Genomic DNA, 18,029 nt, shown 5'->3' on the forward strand with positions numbered 1-18,029 from the left:
AGTGCCCATCTGGTAATAAATCACCACTCACCAACTTAATCAGGGAATAAATCAAAACGGAAAAGATGCACCTTACACTCTCTTGGAACTATGTCTAAGGGATAACAGTGTCCCCAACATTAAAAACAACAGCAGTAAATATGTATCAAGTGCTTGTAATGTGGACAGGTACCATATTAAGCACTGGTACACGCGGTAACTCATTTCATCCTTGCAATAATCCTATCAGGTAGGTATCATTATTATCAGCATTTTACAGATGGGGAAATTGGGGAACCAAGAAGTCAGGCCACTTGCCTAGGGTCACTGACACTAGTATCCCGAAAAAGTGATATTTAGTCCCAGGAAATCTAGCCTCAGAGTCTCAATATTCCAATATTCATGCCAAGGCAGTTATACTAAAACCCAGTATTTCAGCCACTCAGAGGCCCCTGGCAAGTATAAATGACACCTCCAGAGGACTACACAGCCAGAGTAGCCAGCAGCACCTGTGACCCTGCTTGTGGGGGATCACACGACTCTCCAACTCTGAAATGCTTCTGGCAGGAGAAGCAACCTCTTCACATCATGCAAAGACATATGTATTCCAGAAAATCATGGTACCATAAAGGAAATACAAGTGCTGATTCCTCAAAGTACCTCTTACCTTGTTCATGCTGCAGGGATGGGAGCAAGGGATCAGACATGTCACAATGCGAGGCAGCTCTTGAAGATTCTCCTCATTCCTGGAGCCCTCACTTTCTGAAGCAGACAGCTGCACTGTGAATATAAACAAAGAAGAAATCCATCAGCTGGTGCCCAGGAAGGCATAGAGCACTGCTGTGTCCAGTGGCACTTGCTGTCATGATGGCAATGATCCAAGTCTACACTGTCCAACATGGTAGCCACTAGTCAGATGTGGCTATTACTGAGCACTTGAAAAGCAGCTAGTGCAAATGGGGGCTGCCAGGCCTCCACAGCTAGAACTTTCACAGATTTCCTAGAAAGGCAGTGTACCATAAGGGAATTCAGGAGGTCAGTCTTCCACAGGCCAAATGAACTAAACAGTCCAATTCCCCCCAAATAGAAAAAGAGTCCACCATGTTTTTATTCATGCTATTTATTCTTTACATTAAGTTTTTGATTCATAGGAATTACATGTTAGAGTAAAAGGGTCATTGTACAGTTTCAGGGTTCTTCTTTGTCTTTTTTTTTTTTTTTTGGCATATTGTCTCATTCTGTTGCCCAGGTTTGAGTGCAGTGGCATGACCACGGCTCACTGCAGCCTCAACCTTCTGGGCTACAGTGATCCTCCCACCTCAGCCTTCCAAGCAGCTGGGGCTATAGGCATGCACCATTACGTCCAGCTAATTTTTGTATTTTTTGTAGAGACAGGGTTTTGCCATGTTGCCCAAGCTGGTCTCAAACTCCTAAGCTCAAGTGATCCTCCTGCCTAGCCTTCCAAAGTGCTGGGATTACAGGTGTGAGCCACCATACCTGGCCAGTTTCAAGGTTAATTTGTCAAATATTAGGGGAAAATATTTAAAAAATGACTTCCGTTACTTAAATGGATTTGTAGCCTTTTCCTCTGAAAGGTGTTTACAGGTGGAACTGAGAGGAGAGCAAAATATTGTAAGGTTCCTGATACTCAATTTGTGTGTTATTTTTTTAAGTTGCATCTAGGAAGGATTTATATATCTGCACCTTCCCATAATACATGGAATTGGAGGTTTAACTGGAACTGAGTACTTTTAAAAATGAAAAATATACTATTTTTAATTATAATATATTAAGAATATGGAAAATGTTCAACAGGAAAAGAAAAAGGTACTTATAACCCCACAAGCCTACCATAACCATCTTTAGTTCTTAGTAATCAGCCTTTGTCTACACTGGAGAATGATATGTCTGCTAAGTCCAGGACATGGAGAATTCCAAAGCTGTATTCCCCATATTAACATCTTTCACTGCTAAGAAAATGATTTTGCAATTTACATTTTCAAAGATAAACTCCTACTCCATGCACATTACTATTCTATGAACATAATATTACTACATTCCTTTTATAAATCAGATGATAGGGAGAGGAAATTGCAAATCACTCCTTGGCTACTTGAAATACAGATTCCAAAGAAAATACCACATGTGGATTAAAGACTTAAATGTAAGATCTAAAACCATAAAAACCCTAGAAGAAAACCTAGGCAATACCATTCAGGACATAGGCATGGGCAAGGACTTCATGACTAAAACACCAAAAGCAATGGCAACAAAAGCCAAAATTGACAAATGGGATCTAATTAAACTAAAGAGCTTCTGCACAGCAAAAGAAACTATCAGCAGAGTTAACAGGCAACCTACAGATGGGAGAAAGTTTTTGCAATCTACCCATCTGACAAAGGGCTAATATCCAGAATCTACAAAGAACTTAAACAAATTTACAAGAAAAAAAACAACCCCATCAAAAAGTGGGCAAAGGATATAAACAGACAATTCTCAAAAGAAGACATTAATGCAGCCAACAAACTTATGAAAAAATGCTCTTCATCATTGGTCATTAGAGAAATGCAAATCAAAACCACAATAAGATACCATCTCACGCCAGTTAGAATGGCGATCATTAAAAAGTCAGGAAACAACAGATGCTGGAGAGGATGTGGAGAAATAGGAACACTTTTACACTGTTGGTGGGAGTGTAAATTAGTTCAACCATTGTGGAAGACAGCGTGGCGATTCCTCAAGGATCTAGAACTAGAAATACCATTTGACTCAGCAATCCCATTACTGGGTATATACCCAAAGGATTATAAATCATTCTAGTATAAAGACACATGCAGATATATGTTTATTGCAGCACTGTTCACAATAGCAAAGTCTTAGAACCAACCCAAATGCCCATCAATGATAGACTGGATAAAGAAAATGTGGCACATATATACCATGGAATGCTATGCAGCCATAAAAAACGATGAGTTCATGTCCTTTGCAGGGACATGGAGGAAACTGGAAACCATCATTCTCAGCAAAGTAACACAAGAAGGGAAAACTAAACACCTCACGTTCTTACTCATAAGTGGGAGTTGAACAATGAGAACACATGGACACAGGGAGGGGAACATCATACACCCGGGCCTGTCGGGGGGTGGGGGGCTGGGGGAGGGTTAGCATTAGGAGAAATACCTAATGTAAATGATGAGTTGATGGGTGCAGCAAACCAACATGGCACATGTATACCTATGTAATAAACCTGCATGTTGTGCACATGTATCCTAGAACTTAAAGTATAATAAGAAAATACCACATTCAGTCATAGCAATAGCATATTTTTATTTTAACAATAATGTACAACATAGAGAGATCTTGGAATTCCAACTTTGTAGTATGAATACATCCAAACATCTCCACATGTACATGATGCCTAGGTAATCATGGCTTCAAAGTCAAGAAAATTCAATATCTAATTGTAATTATCTTAAAGTGACTGAAAAAAATAATGCATATAACTTTAACTCTTTGAATTTCTAGAAGCATGTGCTAATAAATTTCTTAGTTTTAAAGTAGAATTTTATACATGCTGTTTCCTTTTCAATGTATGTATCAATCCATATAAAAACTACAGCCTAGCACTTAACTGGAAAGCTTGCCCAAATGCCTAGCAGAGATGCCTCATGTCACAATTCAATTTCTATGTACACATTGGTATCGACACAGGAAATGTGGGCACAAGAAGATAATAACAAACAGACAAGGATTCTTGAACATCATTTCCCTGAGGAACCCCACCCAGCTTCAGTCATGCCACAATCCCCGTACTCTCAGAACTTGGATAAATAGCTTGCACTAAACTGATTACGGATCCCTTCCTGCCCCCGCCCCAACTGTTCTTATGTCATTTTCATGTATGTTGTTTTACAACCGAACCAGGCTAAAAACCCTTTGAGGGAAACATCAGACACACAGAACGTTTTAAAATAAATATTACAACAGTTTTTTCTTTGCTGTCACTCACAGGGCCTAGGATGATACAGACTCTTAAGTGTGGGGTCTTAAAAACAATGTTAATAATTGTTGCAGCGGCCTTTGGAGTTCTTTTAAAAAGGAAAACCTCTTAATGCCAGGGTTGTAAATCTTTTAAAAAATATTAAGAATATCATACAACTGTATAGTACTCCAAACTGTACAATGCACTTTTATATATTAATACTCTCATTTAATACTAATACCAATCTGGGTGGTAGTTTTCCTAATTTGGAAACCAGACACAGAGAGGTAAAAGAATTTTTCCTGGTTCTTCCTGTAATAAGCAACAGACCCTGGACTAGAAGTGACTTCATTTCAAGACACTATGGAAATAAAGCATGTGAAAGACCACAAATAAAAAATAAACAACACACACCCCAAAACAACACACACACACACACACACACACATGCACACACGCACACACCAAGACCATCATTTAACAGAAAATGCCTCAGAGAACAGATGACAATTTTAGAAACTGGGTCAGTTCACTTCTGGACAGCAACCAAAAAGACTGGCCTTGTTCTATCAAGTACTTTCAAACATCTCCTTTGAAATCGCGGGAACCTGGTTGTTTTGCAGCCAATTCAGTTTATGAAGAAGCTTAGCGAAATCTACAGCTTAAAAAAGGAGACTGCATCTTAAATATAAAGCATTAGGGAAAAAGATACCTGAGTTACCATGGTGGAATCAAGAATGTTTTCTTTTTTAGTTTATTATTCAATGTTTCTTTTATTGTTTTAAGAAGTTGGATTCCTCTAGTACTGAACAAAAGGAAACTACAGATGTCTTTAAAGGGTGCCTTGAGAAAATTAATCCCATAAGCCCGTGTGACTTCCACTCAGCTGATCCTAACAGTTGGTTCAATGGTCAATCTTAGACTTCTAAAAGGTTAATGAAACATAATTTGTCTTTCCAGGTGGATAGAAGCATAGGTAAGAAGAAAGGTGGGCCAGAATTACAGAATCCCAGCACTTTGGGAGGCTGAGATGGGTGGATCACTTGAAGTCAGGAGTACCAGCCTGGCCAACATGGAAAAACCTCGTCTCTACCAAAAATACAAAAATTAGCTGGGCGTGGTGGTGCAGGCCTGTAATCCCAGCTACTCGGGAGGCTGAGGCAGGAGAATAGCCTGAACCAGGAGGCGGAGGCTGCAGTGGGCCAAGATCGTGCCATTGCACTGTAGCCTGGGTGACAGAGTGAGACTCCATCTCAAAAAAAAAAATAAGTCTACGAAGAAAGAAATCACAAGAAAAGATGAAAGATACAAAGAATGGAGAAAAACAAAGGGCAGTAAGCAAACAAAGACACTCAGAGATAGGTTTGGTAACATGGCCAAGTGCCCCTCACCAGCCAGGTCCTCACTATGGAAGGGACCCAGAGATTTGGGCTCCTGGTGACAATTCCACATCCTATGGCTTCTCTGAGGGTTATACTCTGATATCTCAGGTGTCAGCAAATGGGAGTTGGAGAAAACACCAGGTGTACCTGATTCACCACTATTTATTTACCATCAACCTCCATCTACCATGGAGAGAAGCCTATTTTACCTGGATCACTGTTAATGTGGTATAGAGGTATGCTGAGAATAACATAAGCCACCTTTAATCCTATACTCTTTAAAGAGAAGCTTAAAAGTGTCAAGGGCTCTGTGTGTGTGTGTGTGTGTGTTCTGGCCCTTGAAAATGCAACTAATACTGCCAATACTGAATGGAATACGGTGAGTTGGGCTTTTCTCCCCACTCCAACTCCCACCCCCTTCTATGATGTCCACTCGAGAAGCCTTCGGTAATATATCTCAAAGCTGGGTAGCTCAGGCACTCCTGTGGGAGACAGATAGGCCAACAAGAGCAAGCAGGTCACTCTTCGCAGTGTTAAAGGTCTCACTAGCTTTCAGACATAACGCACCATGAGGCCAGTCTGTGGGATGGACTCTTGTTCCTACCCTTCCCACCACCACGCCCAGCAGCTTAGGCAGAGGGCTGGAGCATGAGGGCCTATGCCAGGCCCAAGAGCTTTTGGAGAAGGAGTAAGTGAAGTAATACAAGGTGAACAGGCTCTGAAGTCTAGAAAAAAATGCTCTTGCATCTAGGACTTAGAAACTTGGGCAATCAGATGGACAGGTGAGAGCAATATCCCAAATTTCCTCTACTCTATTTTAAGGGGTGGAGTAATTCACATGGCTTTGAAGTTAAGTCTGGACAATCTTCAACTGGAGACTTTCAACTGAAAAAATATAAGGCCATTTTATTACAGAAAAGCTAATCCCTCCCTTCTACAATAGAGGGCATGGTGCTGGGATTAAAGGATCCAAAGGCAAAGAAACTAGACTCCTGCCCCCTTCCCCCAATGCACACACACCTTCTTTCCAAGTGGCTGGCTCATTCCCTGCTTCCTAAAGAAGAGGCAAGAGGAACAGAGTGGAGCTTGCCAAGGAGATTCCTGCAGGTCCCTCTCCATCCTCAAAGTTACAGCAGATGTGTGGCTGTGGTTCTCCATGACTTCAGTGTCCTCGCCACCCCACATGGAGGCAGCAAACACACTATAACATGGTTCTGCCCCAAGAGACCAGACGTTTGCCATTCTGCTTTGCTCCCGTGTGCCGCCTTCACAGCATACCATGGAAAACAGACATTCTAAGCCAGAACGACAAGAGAATCTTCCCATCAAGCATTATCAACAGCCTTCCTCCCCAAGGATAGGTTAGGTAATTTGAAAATGAATGTTCTGAAATTTTAACTAATATATGAGTTATGGTTCAATAGGAAATGGTGATAAAGAGGAGGAAACAAGAGGATTATATAAATTATAAAAGAGAGACACATTGTTGGTAATACACACACACAAATGGTCTGAGAGCCAGATGGGGAAAAACAGAGGCCAGGAAAGGGCCAAGAGTGACAAGTGGTAGAGTGTCCGTCACTTTCATACACCCACTTCTGGCACACAGGCTAGGGGCTTCTTGCACTTGGTCAAATGATAAGTCAGGATATCTAATATTTAGATTCAGGGCTATCACTGTAAAATGTAAATCGCAGTCTCCAGTGATTTAGGACCATCTCAATTTAAAGGCACAACACAGAGGAGCCCCCAAGAGGTTACTTGGCCTGGCCCACTTCCCTTGCCTAAGTGACTATTTAAACCAGGGGTCACAAATTCAGATGATTGCAGGGGTCAAGAAAGAATGAGATGAGTGAAAGGTCAGGTCTGGGAAGACAGCGAGGAATGGGGCATCTGGGGAGTCTGCTACTCAGCTCTAGCCCCATCAAAGCTGGAACAAGCCCCATGTGCCAAGAGCTTCTGATACTCAAGGAACAGAGTTGAGAGACTGTGTAAAATAATTTGCTGTTTTAATGTTGGAAATTCATGCTAATACTTTGGAAATTTTGTAGGAGTTGGGTCTGGTTGGCTAGTTTGCCTCTTCTACTGCACGCCTTCCATGTCAGTCAGGGGATTCTTTGTTCCTGTAAACCTCGGGGAGAGAAAACTCTCTACCTGCCTCTTGGCCCCTCTGGGTTGTACTGCTAGGTCTTCACTGCCCACAGAAAGCCAGGGAGAAGAGTAGGCAAAGAGAGACAGGGGCCAAGTCAGTCTGAATATCAACTCCACCTCTCAGAATGTGATTTTTGGCAAGTTACTGGCTCTCTCTCAGTCTCTGTTCCTTTATCCCTAAAACTGGGGGAAATTCTTTATACCTCTGGAGATTCTTTTGAGGACTGTTTTGAGCATTTCACAAGAAGAGATCTTGTCTATTTTGTACTAGTACCCAAATACCCAGCACCTATCCCGCTGCCTTACATACACAGTAGGCACTCAATATATGCCAAATTTAATTATAATGTTTGGGAAGATCTCCCGTAAGTCCGGCACCAGTTGACCTATTTCCTTTCATTCTCTCCTCTTCTGATGCTTTAATGTCAATATTCATATCTACTTCTCACTTGGTCAGAATATTTTGAAATTAAACTTTATAGAAGTCCAAATTAAGAATAAATACTGAAGAGCTTTTTCTTAAGAAGCATGGCATACTTTTAGGTCAGCAAGGCACTATTCGGGTACTACTGGCGACAGCTTTTTGTGCACTTTAGAAGAAAAAAAACTAAACACAAGAGATTTCATTGTCCTATTAATAAATTAAGGAATCATGCATTAAGTTTAGCATTCTCAACTCATGTTTGCCAATAGTGCACGTCACTGCAAGGGGAGTACACAGTGGCTATTCCAGGCAACTCTTGATCCATTTGTTCACTTTGGATTGAGAAGGCTGAATTATATTCATCTAGAACAAATGTTTACTAACCATGTCTTATTTACCTGGGTTTCTTTGATTTTATGCTGAAAGTATCCCAGAGCCCTCCAAATAATTTCAACTTCCCTCTCCCTTGGCGGAGCTGGGGGAGGGGGTTGCTGTACAATTCAGGCAAACATATTTCCTATGATTTGGTGAGAAAGTAAAATAACAGACAGCCTGGTGGGTTACTTCAGAGTGACCCACTGCAATGGGAGCACTGTTAAAGAAGCGTTAAGGGGACCGGCTATCTCTCCAATAAAAAGTTTCTAATTAAGGAACTAAAATATTCTCAAGATCATCTTGGGGACAAGCTATAAGTTGGATTGTTACCTTAATTAGGGCCAGTGCTTACAACTGAAACTGCTTAGCAAGCCAGAATGGGTTATATGCCTTGTTCCTCTTGAGAAGAAACTTTCATTAATCTGCAGAAGAAAACTCTATTTGGCCTGATGGGCTCTGCTGGAAAGCAGTCTCAGAGGTTCACTGTTAACCTCTGCTTTTCTGGGGCTTGGATTCTGTTCCCCTTTTTTTTTTTCTGAGACAGGGTCTCACTCTGTTGCCCAGGCTGGAGTGCAGTGGTGCCATCTTGGCTCACTGCAGCCTCAACCTCCCAGGCTCAAGTGATTCTCCCACCTCAGCTTCCCAAGTAGCTGGGACTACAGGTGTGCACCACCCATGCCCAGTGAATTTTTTGTAGAGACAGGGTTTTGCTATGTTGCATAGGCTGGTTTCAAACTCCTGGGCTCAAGTGATCCTCCTGTGTTGGCCTCCCAAATTGCTGGGATTATAGGCATAAGCCACTGCATCTGGCCATATTCTGTACTTATTATCAGCATCTCCTTAGAGCGGCTTATTCTTTTTGAGGGAGTACCATGTCCCGGGTTGTTAAGCCTCTCCACAGGGATCTAGTGCTTGCCTCTACTATGGCCTGAGGGCTTTCAATGCTCTCAAACCAGTTTCTACCAAAACAGCTGAAGTTATACCATGCAGGTAGTAGTGTAACTATGAACCCCAGAGCTATTCAAACAGTGTACTCCTGGGTTTCCATCTCCCTGGTCTGTGCCCCAACACACAGACTTAAAGCCCCAGACAGACTGGGGAAAATCTTCTTGCCCCCCCGTTTCACAAGCAATTCCTGTGTGAGTATAGACACCATAGCCCCTAGAGCCTAGAGCCTACAGCTGGGTCTGAAACACTCTAAGGCCGGTGGCATCAATGTCTTCTGGCACCTAAGAATTTCCCTGTCCTGCTTTAAAGCTCATATGTACTTGAAAATATTTAACCAATATAATACCTTAGGACTTTCTGGGGTGGGTAGTCAGAAGTAGGCCAAGCTTAGGACTTTTTGGGGTGGATGGTAAGAAGTAGGCCAGGCTGTGTGAGCTCAGTATACCATTCTGCCAGAATTGGGTTCCCTAAATGCAATTCTGCCATATTTAGGTCCCATATGTAGCCAATTCTAGCTGTCATTTAGGCTACAACTAGAATTATGTTCTTTGTAGCCTAAGCTAATTGCTGTGACTCTTTCACTAACTCATCTTCATTACAGAGTGCCACTGGGGGGAGAAAGTGCTCATGGGTAGCCCAGGCCTTGAGAAACCTACCCTTAGCCAGAAGCAGCAGGTCCAGGCAGTTACCCCAAGGAAACAGGTCACGTTCCTTCCCAAGGCTGCATTTTCCACACCCAACTAAGTCTGCCCTCAGTTCTGTGGAAAGGAATCTGCCTTCCATTAACTTTTCCATGATTTAGAACTGGATGACTGCACACTGATGTTTTAGTAGAATGAGAGAAGCAAAGACAGCAAGAAATGCAACAAGGGCACAATCACCTTAACACATCAGGGAGGTCTGCAGGGAGTCACTGCGTTCTCTGACAGCAAGCAGCCAAGAGAACAGCCACAGAAAGCAGTTCCAGCAGCTGACCCTGGGGTCCTCTCTGATCTCATTACAGCAGTTGACACTAGTCCTCACAAAACAAACAGAGGAAATTTATGCTTGCCTTAGCTGTGGAAAGCTCCACATTCCTTATTAACGAGAGTTTCAGCTTCTGAGACCACAGCCGCTGGAATGGGGAGGAGGTCGGCTGTGCTCCCAAGAAAGAACTGTGGCTGCTGCCTTGCCCTCTTTCTGGGGCTGGATATACAGGCAGTGAGCCTGGGGCCTAGGCTGTCTGCTCAGGTGACTGGGGGGAAGTTCCCTTTCTGCTAATGTCGACTTCCCTCAGCTCAGACGGTGGGGTCATTTCCTCTTAAACAGCACTGGGAAACTCACTATAAGGGAATCTTGAGGGGATCCACCTGCTGAGGTCAGAATTCCAAGAGAGAGGTTGTTCTGCATAACCATACTCAAAAGTACTCTTGCCTGCACCTTCAAAAACTTTACTTAACTTGGAATTCCAACTTAAAACATTATTTCATATCCTTTAATTCAATCTTAGAAGTAACTGAGCAGCCAGCTCATGACGTAAAGAGTGAGCTTCTAAACCAGAGTAAGAATGTGGAGCAGAAGTTCTGAACCAGAGTGGTTTTGTCTCCCAGGGGACATCTGGCAATGCTGTAGACATTTTTGGTTGTCATGACCTGGGGGAGGGTGCTACTGGCATCTAGTGGGTGAGACCAATGATGCTACTGAAGATCCTACCATGTACAGGACACACCCCATAATAAAGAATTACTGGTCCAAAACGTCAATAGTGCTGAGATTGGGAAATCCTGACGGGGAGGGAACATTCAAGGATATGGGTAGACTTAAAATCATGCCAACTCATAATCACATTATAATAATGTGGTATCATGCAACTTGGGGTCCCCAAAATGTAAACAATTAACAACTATAAAAATTTACCAGTTCTCTCCTTGAGCAAAGTAAAAGCTGTAACTTACACAGAGTAAGATCATCAGAGTTGCCTGGAAGAAGTGGAACAGCTTCAGTGTTGGACTATGTTATCATCAATATCATCAGTGCCTTGTTTACTCCAGGTCAAGGTGTGATCTGAGTGTCTACTATCAAAATTCAGTGGTAGCTATTAACAGAAGGAGTTTACATGTGAAGTTCTATGGTCACTAAAACTGTCTAAATAACCTAAGAATATCTAGCTCTGGAAAAAACTGCAAAATGTTTCAACTTTTAAAACACCAACAAAATATGAGGAACCATGTTGATGTTGACCTACATTCTATCTAGGGTGGCTAAAAGAAATAGCTGCACAATAGGGTTCTAAATAAACGCAGAATTGCAGAAATGCATCCTAACGAAAATAATCAGGGTGACTATTTTGAAATACTCCCCATTTCTGTTTTTCTTTCTGTTTTCAAATATTCCCTCTCATCCACGCGGCATATTTTCATTACATTTGTTGTAAGAATGTACATTTAGATAATCTACTCACTATTCTTTTATGCATTCCTTTACTCTAGCCAAAAAGGGGAAAAGTCCCCATCCAAACAAAGCTAATGCATGTAAGCAAATTTGAAGGAAAAAAAGAATTTCATGAATGAGCAGGAGACAATTTTTTAATGGAATGTTTTAAAGGCTTGTGGTATAAACAGTAAACAAAATTGATTCACTAACATTAATACTGTTTGCCATGATGTAAGAGTTGGTCTTTTTTTTAAATGCCCCAGAAGCTAAAGGAAAATAAATACTGTGGTAGGGAAAAATAATACCTTACTTGGCATTTTGAAGTCATTGCTCAATCCTTCTTGAGCAAGAAAACCATAGTAATGACTTTGTTTTACCTACTGCAATTATGGTACACCTCGCAGCAATCCTCCACAATATTTTCCTCCCTCTGTTCAAGTCCTGCTAAATAATCTCTGGAAACCATTAACCAAGAGCATGGTTCCAATTTTCCTGTTCTCCCTCCCCTGCTGCCTCAGTGTCATGTTGGCGTCAGGACAAAGCAAACTTGTATGACATCACAGAGCAAACTCATTTTCTGTAAACCAGCCCCTTGGTAGTTTACCGCTACTGGAACCCAGCGCCGTCAACAGTGTGGTCTTTGTTTGGTGGGTGTTGCTCTAAAAATTTTTTTAAAGTTTCCCAACACCTCTTTCTTCCTTTAAACAGAGGCAAGCTGCTGGAGGCGCCGTCCTCGCCTGGCCCGCCCCACTCTGTAAACTAGACATTACCTTATACACAAATGACTCTAGGCATTCCTCAGTCTAGCTGCCTCACTGCAAAATTCCTATGCTCCTCAGCAGCAGGGCAGCGCACATTCCCCTGGCTTCCCCTCTTTCCTCTTCCCCCACCCTCCTCTTTTTCTTTTTTTTTTTTTTTTTTTTTAATTTCCACTGCCTCACTGTGTTTTTGTGTAAATGATCTCACATGACTCAACAAATCCATCTGCCTGAAGCAGGCCAAGTCTGGAGCCCTCCCAGGAGGGAGGAGAAGAATTGCTTTGTGGAAAGGACCTGGAGCTCTGCCCTTTCTCTGGCTCGAATTACCCGCCTGTCAGGCCTGACGGATTTGGCTAAAAATAAAAGGAAGCGGGCCGTGAAAAGCAGATGAATGGGCTCAGCAGTTCCTTAGATAACACAGGCCTGCTGTTGCCCAAAGCTCCCCAAACAGAAACTTCAAATGCAGGGCCTCTGAGTGCAGTGATGTGGCTTCCAGGTGAACGAGGCCTGTCAAATCCACTGGAGCTGGGGGACATGGCCTGGGCTGCGAATTTCGGTTTCCTTTCCGTGTGTGTGCGTGTGTGTGTGTGTGTGTGTGTGTGTGTGTGTGTGTGTGTGTGTGTCACACAGAGAGTGAGAGCGCACGCGAGAGAGATTGAGAGAGAGAGAGAACCAGTCTAGTATTAAAAGGTTCTCAGAAAACAGTAGACTTCAGTGGAGTGAAGGCTTGTAAAAAAAGAAAAAAATTTGTTGTTTCCACTACAAAATTATCCTTCTCCCCACCTCCAACACCAGACATTTTCAGCCTTTCTATGATGTCACTTCTCTGTTTAGAGCCAGCAAAGAGCTAAAAGTCTTTCTTGTAAGTGTATGCCCAGCGCCTGCAGTGGGTATTAAGCACTTAGGTTGGCAATGTAATGACACACTGTAACAATCTGTAATATGAGGCAGTCAGCAAAGCCCTGGCTCTGAAAGCTATTTCTCCCGACCATTAACCATATGTTTGGCTCCTCAGATAGCCAAGCGGGTGTTCCAGCTTACCATCTGGTTTCTATCCACACAAGCAACTGCAAAGCACAGGCTATGTCCCTCTGGAGCTGTGTGTTTCTTTTTCTCTCTCTTTTCCGCTCTTCTCTTCCCCTTTCCTCCTCCCAGCTCCTTTGGTTCCCTCTGCTAAAGAATTCTCTGCCATTCATCACGTGCAAAGAAAACTTTACCTGACATGGCAGCGGCAGAGCCATTAAGAATGCACAGCTGTATTGTAAATATGCCAGAGGGCCATTTACCATCGGCGGAATCTGTACAAGTCGGGCTCTACCCCTTCCTCATCTCCTACTGAGTGCTGACACTTGATCCAGCATGTTAAAAATAGGTACATTCTTGAGAGATCCAGGGGTTGCTGTGGTGCCCTTCATACTCACTTCATATTCTGGGAGTGGGGCTTCAAAACACACATACACACACACACACACACACACACACACGCTCCCGAAGTTTGCCTCTGCATTCAATCTGCCTGACGTCAGTCTCACACAGGATGACATACCACCACTGCAAATAACCAACTTAACTACAGGTTTTGATTCTTTTTTCTGCACTAAGGATTTGATCCCAAGTGTGTATTTTTCTGAGTTTTTTTTTTCCACCTAAACAGCCCACATTGAAAGAGATGACACTTTAGAAGAATAAGAATATGCAGCTGCTTGTAACAAATTGACATCCTGCAAAACTTATGCTTATTTACATCTGCACTTTTTAATAGTACACAGCAATGAAATGGAACCTGCTATCAGACTTTATAGAATTTTTTCACGATGTTTCCAAAGTATTTACCCCAGAGTTTCTCCACTACAAGATTTAAGGTACTTTATAACTCTATACATTTTTAAATGTATGAAGGAAGATGTGTTTGATATATAGAAATTAGGTCATTTTTCTTCCTGTCCCCCTAAGAATAAGGTCTGCATTAGCAGCCCATTTTACCGAATTAGGAAATTAAAGTTAATTCTTTCCCACACACTGAAAAAATAAGGGCTGGTTTCTAACATATCAAGAACAAAAGAAAGAATATCATTAAAAAGTGACTAACCAGAATGTCAGATTTCATCAACGTGGCAGAGCTACAGAGGATTTGTCAGGGGAGGACTGTTTATTCAGGCTAACAAGGGTGCCAGGAAGGCCACTACCTGTGTAAACTTCTTAAACCCACTGCCCTTGTCAGTCCTCATTTCCATGATCTGAAATAGGTGTTGTGTTAGCTATTTCTATCAATAAGGGACATTAAAATTCTGCTGCATGTAGGTTTTTAGAGAGTGACAGAAAAGGGAATTTTTAATTTCGGAAGCCTTAGGAAAACTGTCCACAGATGATGGCGTCTATTAAATGCTGTTTGAGGTCTCAAAACCGTAATACAAACTTTAAATTGCATTAGCTTGACTGCCAAGAAAAACAGTAACAGCATAGTTAATAAAAAGAAAGAAAAATTAGCAATTTAAAACTTCAGTATTTTCATAGTTAACTACCTGGTTTTCTAAGCACTGCAGAATCATTTTATTACAGGTATTTGTGCTTTTCGTAAATACTGGTGCCTGGGCCCCTTTCCTCCAGCTCAATTATACAAAGATCCCTGAGTGGGGAGGTATTTTTGAAAAGCTTCCCAATTTTGTGCAACTAAAGTTGAGAAGTGTTGCCTTATGTGAACTAACATGATAGTAGAAACCATCTCATCAAAACAAAAATGAAACCTTTGGTATAGAAATGTAAATGAAATTTAGGAATAGAACAGTAGCTTTCCAAACTTGTTTTGAAGTGAAATCTTCAATCAAACAAAATCTTATATGAAATCCCTATAAGCGAGATAGGAAAAAAGCAGTAATTTATACTGTCCTTTTATACTTTTAGTCTGTACAATATTCATGGATTTTGTAAGTTCAAAGTTAAAATTTTTTAATCATAAGCCACCCAGTGAGAAAAAGGAGGCCATTTTATTGAACACAAAACCTGAAATTGAGGTTAAGGCTGAAAGGTCCAGTCCTATACACCTCAGCATCTAATTTTTTCCATGGCCAATGGTTAAGATGATCAAGGTCTGATGTACATAAAAATAGCAGTGTGTATAGCCGGATGAAAATTAGTTCATAAGTTAATGTAATAAACATCCATTAAGTGCTTACTACACACGAGGTACTGCCCTGTGGTCATCAGAGAAATAAGTTGCAGCCTTTCCCTTGAGGAGTCTACTTAAGACGACACCTAATGGCAGAACAGCAAGACAAGTGCAATAATGGAGGTGCTGAGAGACACTATATGGGAAGGAGTGGCTAATTCTGCTTGAGGAAATAGGGCATGACATCACCAGCAAGGGACAATGAAGTCAGGTCCTAAAAGTGTGAGCAGGATTTTTGACACCTAAAAAAGGAGGGACATTTCAGAAAGAAGAAACTGAATGTGAAAAAAATTAAAACCCGTAAGTATAAACAGGGTTGGCGAGTCTGGGGGTTATGAGAAATTCTGCGAGGGACAGGAAGGGCTGGGAGATAAGGCCAAAGAGGAACTGAGCCCAGGTTATAAGAAACTCTAAATGTCATGATATAGCTTAGACCAGTGCTGGCCAACAGAAACACAAGGTGAACTAAACCTGTAATTTAAAACTTTTGAATAACCACATTAAACAAGTAAAAAGAAAAAGGAGAAATTTACTTAATATTATAGAAAAAAGTATTCTTTTAACATGCTATCAATATAAAAAGTATTAATGTGCTATTTTACATTTTGTTCATACTAAGTCTTTGAAACAGGGTGTGGATTTTACACTTATGGCACATCTCAATTTGGACAAGCCACATTTTAAAGGCTCAACAGCCACCTGTGGCTAGTGACTATTATATTTGGAAAGCAAAAGTTTAGCCCTTATTCTGCAGGCAGTGCAGACCAAAGGATATGCTTGGTTTTATTTCATGAGACAATGGCAACAACGTGGAGAAGCAGAAACACTGGGTCTGGGAGAGAGCTTCTGAGGTGGCTTCCACAGTCCATGCAAGGGACACAGAGAAGAACAAGGCTCAGAAGAGAGCAGTAGCAAGTAGGATGGCATGGAAGAGTCAGAGTCAGGAGATACTTGTAAAAGGAATTCAGAAAACTTTAGAAGACTGTATGTGAGGGATCAAGTGAAGGACTCACCAGAACCATTAAATTTTTTTTCGTGCTGAAATTTGTGCTTAGAATGAAAGGTCACTGATTATGTATTTAATATGAAGTTTCATTGTTCCTTTCGAGCTTGCTTCCTTCTGCAGTAGAATGCAGTGTCACTTATGTAAGATACAGTAAATTCCTCTTCAAAGAACCAATATGGTACATTCAGCATGTTCAGCTCCCCTGTTCTTTGTTCTCCATTTTAAAGTTTAAAACTTCCTCGTTCTTTATGTCTCCTTGCCCCTAGTTTCAGTAAACAACCCCCTCCTAGCCTCTATCATCTGCTCTGTTCTTAGTCATCCTTAGTCACCTGCTCTGTCCTTAGTCAACTGCTCTGTCCTTAGTCATCCTTAGTCACCTGCACTGTGCTTAGTCATCCTTTGTCACCTGCTCTGTAACAGTCCTTCCTGCCGAAACTACTCAACCCGCCACTCTGGAGCGCACCCCTGCTCTCTTTAAAACAGCCAATCAGAATTAGCTTAGACTGTGCGGTCCAACCCTAGCCAATAGGGGAAAGACACAGCAGTAGGGACTAGCTGCGTTAAGGATAAGACCCACTTCCCCTTCCTTGTCCAGTGTGCTCTCGCCATTGCTCCATCCATGAGACTCACCCTTCTATAGAAGCAAATTGCCTTGCTGAGAAAACTTTTGCCTGGGTGCTATTTTCACTTGGTGGCACTGAGCATTCACTTCCAACACTTAATAAACATGTGCTGAGTACCCACCACATGTTAGGCAATGCTGGGCACTGGGGAAGGAAAGCTACGACGCAATTCTTACTTTCAAAGAGCTCAAATACAGTGTAGGAGACAAAACAAATTACAATAGAGCATTAAGTAAATTAATAAACAGATATGCAAAGGGGACTACAAAATGTTCCATAATGTATAACTTAGAACTGTTTAATATAATGTATTCAATGGCACTTGTGAGATAGAGTGGGGCTTTCAGATAGTAAGGCTTGTATCAGTTGACTTTTTTGAGACAGGGTCTCACTGCAGTTGCCCAGGGGGAGTGCAGTGGCGTGATCTTAGCTCACTGCAGCCTCAACCTCCTGGGCTCAGGTGATTCTCTCACCTCAGCCTCCCAAGTAGCTGGGACTACAGGCGCACACCACTACACCCAGCTAATTTTTTTTTTTTTTTTTTTTTTTAAGTAGAGATGGGGTTTTGCCATGTTGCCCAGGATGGTCTTGAAAACCTGGACTCAAGCAATCCACCTGCCTTGGGCTCCCAAAATGCTGGGATTACAGGTATGAGCCACCAGGCTCAGCCTCAATTGATTTTTAAAAGGGATCTAGAATATGATTTACTTCTGTGTCTGTATTTGGTTGCACTGTATTAAGAAAATCCTGATACTCCTAAATACAGATAACACTATCTGAATCTCTGCTCTCAAAACTCAAAATTTTCAGACAAATCTCTTGC

The 18,029-nt window shown here is 41.8% G+C and overlaps 1 protein-coding gene across 4 annotated transcripts in view; it reads right to left on the reverse strand.

Annotated features, from left to right (window-relative positions):
- BACH2 (BTB domain and CNC homolog 2) overlaps positions 1-18,029 on the reverse strand; it is a 368,045-nt gene that overhangs the window by 277,122 nt on the left and 72,894 nt on the right. For 2 of the 4 annotated variants that reach the window (XM_063666431.1, XM_063666430.1), the window contains one exon: positions 647-759. The gene's annotated coding sequence lies outside the window, so the exon portion shown is untranslated. Of the gene's footprint in view, positions 1-646; positions 760-13,452; positions 13,512-13,628; positions 13,734-18,029 lie in introns of those variants that run through there. The other 2 variants (XM_063666432.1, XM_063666433.1) reach the window with 2 other exon arrangements.

This window comes from Pongo pygmaeus, chromosome 5, assembly GCF_028885625.2.
Source record: "Pongo pygmaeus isolate AG05252 chromosome 5, NHGRI_mPonPyg2-v2.0_pri, whole genome shotgun sequence".
Classification (NCBI taxonomy): Eukaryota; Metazoa; Chordata; class Mammalia; order Primates; family Hominidae; genus Pongo; species Pongo pygmaeus.